Source organism: Sparus aurata, chromosome 16 (assembly GCF_900880675.1).
Source record: "Sparus aurata chromosome 16, fSpaAur1.1, whole genome shotgun sequence".
Taxonomy (NCBI): Eukaryota; Metazoa; Chordata; class Actinopteri; order Spariformes; family Sparidae; genus Sparus; species Sparus aurata.
The window spans coordinates 24,263,376-24,269,588 of record NC_044202.1 but is presented as its reverse complement, the minus strand read 5'-3'; the positions used below and the strand labels follow the sequence as shown (position 1 = coordinate 24,269,588).

Genomic DNA, 6,213 nt, shown 5'->3' with positions numbered 1-6,213 from the left:
ATTACAAACAAATGACTTGGTATGCACTATGATGATGTACAACATTTTTAGAACGTGAAAAAAGACTCTTACTAAGACAAAAGATTTCCCATTCAGTGATGATACCATTTGTAGGTATAAGGCGGGACCTGCAGCTGTGGCTCAGTGGTGTAGCAAGCGTCTTGTTATCGAAGACTGCTGGTTATATTCACCTAGTCTACATGTATGACTGTATTTATGATTTGCTGTAAGTCACTTTGGACAAAAACATCTGCTAAAGTGCCCTTCATGTGATGCTTTTTTTGCATTTGCACAATTTTAGGCCTGGAAAGTGATGTGAGGTTTGGGCAAAGTTCATTTAAAACACGTTTGGTCCAACAGTATCCTTTTGAAGAGGCAATTTCGTAGTCTATAAAGTTCTACTAAATCATGATTATTACTTCACCCAATACCACGCCTGGATGACTTGGAATATAGTCAGCTGTGGCAATTTTTGTTGGTCTCTCAAGAGACCTTACACTTTGTACAATGATAACCCAGCTTTGCCAAAGTTCTGCTTTCTGAGTTTGTCCACTCAAAACAGAACCAGTTCCTGACTCAGCTGGTCAGGATGAGGTGAAACATTTTGCAACTAGGAAATCTTGATCATGTCAGCAAATCACTATTTGTCCCGTCTACGCGTGGTTTTCTGAGAAAGAATTTTAGCCAAACAATTTTAGATTTCCCTTCCAGCTGTGATTGCCTTTGTATGTAAAAGGCGGGGCCTCTTCTAAATGAGCCAATCATTTGCGACAAGAGCATTTTCCCGCCTGGATAGTGATGTACATACAGCAAGGTTGAGAAAGTACCACGCTTGATGTGAGTGTTGGACAAGGCCCACTTAAAACACATTGGGTCCAACAGTATCCTTTTGCGGAGGCAATTTCATAGTCTATGAAGATCTACTGAGACGTGATTATTGCTGGTTGAAAACTTAACCCAATACCCCGCCTGGATGACTTGAAATCTAGTCAGCTGTGGCAATTTTTGTTGGTCTCTCAAGAGACCTTACACTTTGTACAATGATAATGCAGCTTTGCCAAAGTTGCGCCTTCCGAGTTTGTCCACTCAAAACAGAACCATTTCCTGACTCAGCTGGTCAGGATGAGGTGAAACATTTTGCAACTAGGAAGTCTTGATCATGTCAGCAAATCACTATTTGTCCCGTCTACGCGTGGTTTTCTGAGAAAGAATTTTAGCCAAACAATTTTAGATTTCCCTTCCAGCTGTGATTGCCTTTGTATGTAAAAGGCGGGGCCTCTTCTGAATGAGCCAATCATTTGCGACAAGAGCATTTTCCCGCCTGGATAGTGATGTACATACAGCAAGGTTGAGAAAGTACCACGCTTGATGTGAGTGTTGGACAAGGCCCACTTAAAACACATTGGGTCCAACAGTATCCTTTTGCAGAGGCAATTTCATAGTCTATGAAGATCTACTGAGACGTGATTATTGCTGGTTGAAAACTTAACCCAATACCCCGCCTGGATGACTTGAAATATAGTCAGCTGTGGCAATTTTTGTTGGTCTCTCAAGAGACCTTACACTTTGTACAATGATAATGCAGCTTTGCCAAAGTTGCGCCTTCCGAGTTTGTCCACTCAAAACAGAACCATTTCCTGACTCAGCTGGTCAGGATGAGGTGAAACATTTTGCAACTAGGAAGTCTTGATCATGTCAGCAAATCACTATTTGTCCCGTCTACGCGTGGTTTTCTGAGAAAGAATTTTAGCCAAACAATTTTAGATTTCCCTTCCAGCTGTGATTGCCTTTGCATGTAAAAGGCGGGGCCTCTTCTAAATGAGCCAATCATTTGCGACAAGAGCATTTTCCCGCCTGGATAGTGATGTACATACAGCAAGGTTGAGAAAGTACCACGCTTGATGTGAGTGTTGGACAAGGCCCACTTAAAACACATTGGGTCCAACAGTATCCTTTTGCAGAGGCAATTTCATAGTCTATGAAGATCTACTGAGACGTGATTATTGCTGGTTGAAAACTTAACCCAATACCCCGCCTGGATGACTTGAAATATAGTCAGCTGTGGCAATTTTTGTTGGTCTCTCAAGAGACCTTACACTTTGTACAATGATAATGCAGCTTTGCCAAAGTTGCGCCTTCCGAGTTTGTCCACTCAAAACAGAACCATTTCCTGACTCAGCTGGTCAGGATGAGGTGAAACATTTTGCAACTAGGAAGTCTTGATCATGTCAGCAAATCACTATTTGTCCCGTCTACGCGTGGTTTTCTGAGAAAGAATTTTAGCCAAACAATTTTAGATTTCCCTTCCAGCTGTGATTGCCTTTGTATGTAAAAGGCGGGGCCTCTTCTAAATGAGCCAATCATTTGCGACAAGAGCATTTTCCCACCTGGATAGTGATGTACATACAGCAAGGTTGAGAAAGTACCACGCTTGATGTGAGTGTTGGACAAGGCCCACTTAAAACACATTGGGTCCAACAGTATCCTTTTGCAGAGGCAATTTCATAGTCTATGAAGATCTACTGAGACGTGATTATTGCTGGTTGAAAACTTAACCCAATACCCCGCCTGGATGACTTGAAATATAGTCAGCTGTGGCAATTTTTGTTGGTTTCTCAAGAGACCTTACACTTTGTACAATGATAATGCAGCTTTGCCAAAGTTGCGCCTTCCAAGTTTGTCCACTCAAAACAGAACCATTTCCTGACTCAGCTGGTCAAGATGAGGTGAAACATTTTGCAACTAGGAAGTCTTGATCATGTCAGCAAATCACTATTTGTCCCGTCTACGCGTGGTTTTCTGAGAAAGAATTTTAGCCAAACAATTTTAGATTTCCCTTCCAGCTGTGATTGCCTTTGTATGTAAAAGGCGGGGCCTCTTCTAAATGAGCCAATCATTTGCGACAAGAGCATTTTCCCGCCTGGATAGTGATGTACATACAGCAAGGTTGAGAAAGTACCACGCTTGATGTGAGTGTTGGACAAGGCCCACTTAAAACACATTGGGTCCAACAGTATCCTTTTGCAGAGGCAATTTCATAGTCTATGAAGATCTACTGAGACGTGATTATTGCTGGTTGAAAACTTAACCCAATACCCCGCCTGGATGACTTGAAATATAGTCAGCTGTGGCAATTTTTGTTGGTCTCTCAAGAGACCTTACACTTTGTACAATGATAATGCAGCTTTGCCAAAGTTGCGCCTTCCAAGTTTGTCCACTCAAAACAGAACCATTTCCTGACTCAGCTGGTCAGGATGAGGTGAAACATTTTGCAACTAGGAAGTCTTGATCATGTCAGCAAATCACTATTTGTCCCGTCTACGCGTGGTTTTCTGAGAAAGAATTTTAGCCAAACAATTTTAGATTTCCCTTCCAGCTGTGATTGCCTTTGTATGTAAAAGGCGGGGCCTCTTCTAAATGAGCCAATCATTTGCGACAAGAGCATTTTCCCGCCTGGATAGTGATGTACATACAGCAAGGTTGAGAAAGTACCACGCTTGATGTGAGTGTTGGACAAGGCCCACTTAAAACACATTGGGTCCAACAGTATCCTTTTGCAGAGGCAATTTCATAGTCTATGAAGATCTACTGAGACGTGATTATTGCTGGTTGAAAACTTAACCCAATACCCCGCCTGGATGACTTGAAATATAGTCAGCTGTGGCAATTTTTGTTGGTCTCTCAAGAGACCTTACACTTTGTACAATGATAATGCAGCTTTGCCAAAGTTGCGCCTTCCGAGTTTGTCCACTCAAAACAGAACCATTTCCTGACTCAGCTGGTCAGGATGAGGTGAAACATTTTGCAACTAGGAAGTCTTGATCATGTCAGCAAATCACTATTTGTCCCGTCTACGCGTGGTTTTCTGAGAAAGAATTTTAGCCAAACAATTTTAGATTTCCCTTCCAGCTGTGATTGCCTTTGTATGTAAAAGGCGGGGCCTCTTCTAAATGAGCCAATCATTTGCGACAAGAGCATTTTCCCGCCTGGATAGTGATGTACATACTAGCAAGGTTGAGAAAGTACCACGCTTGATGTGAGTGTTGGACAAGGCCCACTTAAAACACATTGGGTCCAACAGTATCCTTTTGCAGAGGCAATTTCATAGTCTATGAAGATCTACTGAGACGTGATTATTGCTGGTTGAAAACTTAACCCAATACCCCGCCTGGATGACTTGAAATATAGTCAGCTGTGGCAATTTTTGTTGGTCTCTCAAGAGACCTTACACTTTGTACAATGATAATGCAGCTTTGCCAAAGTTGCGCCTTCCGAGTTTGTCCACTCAAAACAGAACCATTTCCTGACTCAGCTGGTCAGGATGAGGTGAAACATTTTGCAACTAGGAAGTCTTGATCATGTCAGCAAATCACTATTTGTCCCGTCTACGCGTGGTTTTCTGAGAAAGAATTTTAGCCAAACAATTTTAGATTTCCCTTCCAGCTGTGATTGCCTTTGCATGTAAAAGGCGGGGCCTCTTCTAAATGAGCCAATCACTTGCGACAAGAGCATTTTCCCACCTGGATAGTGATGTACATACAGCAAGGTTGAGAAAGTACCACGCTTGATGTGAGTGTTGGACAAGGCCCACTTAAAACACATTGGGTCCAACAGTATCCTTTTGCAGAGGCAATTTCATAGTCTATGAAGATCTACTGAGACGTGATTATTGCTGGTTGAAAACTTAACCCAATACCCCTCCTGGATGACTTGAAATATAGTCAGCTGTGGCAATTTTTGTTGGTCTCTCAAGAGACCTTACACTTTGTACAATGATAATGCAGCTTTGCCAAAGTTGCGCCTTCCGAGTTTGTCCACTCAAAACAGAACCATTTCCTGACTCAGCTGGTCAGGATGAGGTGAAACATTTTGCAACTAGGAAGTCTTGATCATGTCAGCAAATCACTATTTGTCCCGTCTACGCGTGGTTTTCTGAGAAAGAATTTTAGCCAAACAATTTTAGATTTCCCTTCCAGCTGTGATTGCCTTTGCATGTAAAAGGCGGGGCCTCTTCTAAATGAGCCAATCATTTGCGACAAGAGCATTTTCCCGCCTGGATAGTGATGTACATACAGCAAGGTTGAGAAAGTACCACGCTTGATGTGAGTGTTGGACAAGGCCCACTTAAAACACATTGGGTCCAACAGTATCCTTTTGCAGAGGCAATTTCATAGTGTATGAAGATCTACTGAGACGTGATTATTGCTGGTTGAAAACTTAACCCAATACCCCGCCTGGATGACTTGAAATATAGTCAGCTGTGGCAATTTTTGTTGGTCTCTCAAGAGACCTTACACTTTGTACAATGATAATGCAGCTTTGCCAAAGTTGCGCCTTCCGAGTTTGTCCACTCAAAACAGAACCATTTCCTGACTCAGCTGGTCAGGATGAGGTGAAACATTTTGCAACTAGGAAGTCTTGATCATGTCAGCAAATCACTATTTGTCCCGTCTACGCGTGGTTTCTGAGAAAGAATTTTAGCCAAACAACTTTAGATTTCCCTTCCAGCTGTGATTGCCTTTGTATGTAAAAGGCGGGGCCTCTTCTAAATGAGCCAATCATTTGCGACAAGAGCATTTTCCCGCCTGGATAGTGATGTACATACAGCAAGGTTGAGAAAGTACCACGCTTGATGTGAGTGTTGGACAAGGCCCACTTAAAACACATTGGGTCCAACAGTATCCTTTTGCAGAGGCAATTTCATAGTCTATGAAGATCTACTGAGACGTGATTATTGCTGGTTGAAAACTTAACCCAATACCCCGCCTGGATGACTTGAAATATAGTCAGCTGTGGCAATTTTTGTTGGTCTCTCAAGAGACCTTACACTTTGTACAATGATAATGCAGCTTTGCCAAAGTTGCGCCTTCCGAGTTTGTCCACTCAAAAACAGAACCATTTCCTGACTCAGCTGGTCAGGATGAGGTGAAACATTTTGCAACTAGGAAGTCTTGATCATGTCAGCAAATCACTATTTGTCCCGTCTACGCGTGGTTTTCTGAGAAAGAATTTTAGCCAAACAATTTTAGATTTCCCTTCCAGCTGTGATTGCCTTTGCATGTAAAAGGCGGGGCCTCTTCTAAATGAGACAATCATTTGCGACAAGAGCATTTTCCCGCCTGGATAGTGATGTACATACAGCAAGGTTGAGAAAGTACCACGCTTGATGTGAGTGTTGGACAAGGCCCACTTAAAACACATTGGGTCCAACCT

At 42.5% G+C, this 6,213-nt stretch overlaps 10 non-coding genes across 10 annotated transcripts; all 10 read left to right on the top strand.

The window, feature by feature from the left end:
* The first annotated feature begins 883 nt into the window (after positions 1–883).
* LOC115566555 (U4 spliceosomal RNA) lies at positions 884–1,024 on the top strand. Its single transcript, XR_003981041.1, has one exon. It is a non-coding gene; the product is annotated as a U4 spliceosomal RNA (small nuclear RNA).
* Positions 1,025–1,416: 392 nt separating this feature from the next.
* LOC115566552 (U4 spliceosomal RNA) lies at positions 1,417–1,557 on the top strand. The gene has a single exon (XR_003981038.1). It is a non-coding gene; the product is annotated as a U4 spliceosomal RNA (small nuclear RNA).
* A 392-nt stretch (positions 1,558–1,949) lies between these two features.
* Positions 1,950–2,090, top strand: LOC115566551 (U4 spliceosomal RNA). Its single transcript, XR_003981037.1, has one exon. It is a non-coding gene; the product is annotated as a U4 spliceosomal RNA (small nuclear RNA).
* Positions 2,091–2,482: 392 nt separating this feature from the next.
* Positions 2,483–2,623, top strand: LOC115566556 (U4 spliceosomal RNA). The gene has a single exon (XR_003981042.1). It is a non-coding gene; the product is annotated as a U4 spliceosomal RNA (small nuclear RNA).
* Positions 2,624–3,015: 392 nt separating this feature from the next.
* Positions 3,016–3,156, top strand: LOC115566550 (U4 spliceosomal RNA). The gene has a single exon (XR_003981036.1). It is a non-coding gene; the product is annotated as a U4 spliceosomal RNA (small nuclear RNA).
* A 392-nt stretch (positions 3,157–3,548) lies between these two features.
* On the top strand, positions 3,549–3,689 carry LOC115566549 (U4 spliceosomal RNA). The gene has a single exon (XR_003981035.1). It is a non-coding gene; the product is annotated as a U4 spliceosomal RNA (small nuclear RNA).
* Positions 3,690–4,082: 393 nt separating this feature from the next.
* LOC115566548 (U4 spliceosomal RNA) lies at positions 4,083–4,223 on the top strand. Its single transcript, XR_003981034.1, has one exon. It is a non-coding gene; the product is annotated as a U4 spliceosomal RNA (small nuclear RNA).
* Positions 4,224–4,615: 392 nt separating this feature from the next.
* LOC115566557 (U4 spliceosomal RNA) lies at positions 4,616–4,756 on the top strand. The gene has a single exon (XR_003981043.1). It is a non-coding gene; the product is annotated as a U4 spliceosomal RNA (small nuclear RNA).
* A 392-nt stretch (positions 4,757–5,148) lies between these two features.
* Positions 5,149–5,289, top strand: LOC115566558 (U4 spliceosomal RNA). The gene has a single exon (XR_003981044.1). It is a non-coding gene; the product is annotated as a U4 spliceosomal RNA (small nuclear RNA).
* Positions 5,290–5,680: 391 nt separating this feature from the next.
* LOC115566547 (U4 spliceosomal RNA) lies at positions 5,681–5,821 on the top strand. The gene has a single exon (XR_003981033.1). It is a non-coding gene; the product is annotated as a U4 spliceosomal RNA (small nuclear RNA).
* Positions 5,822–6,213: the final 392 nt, after the last annotated feature.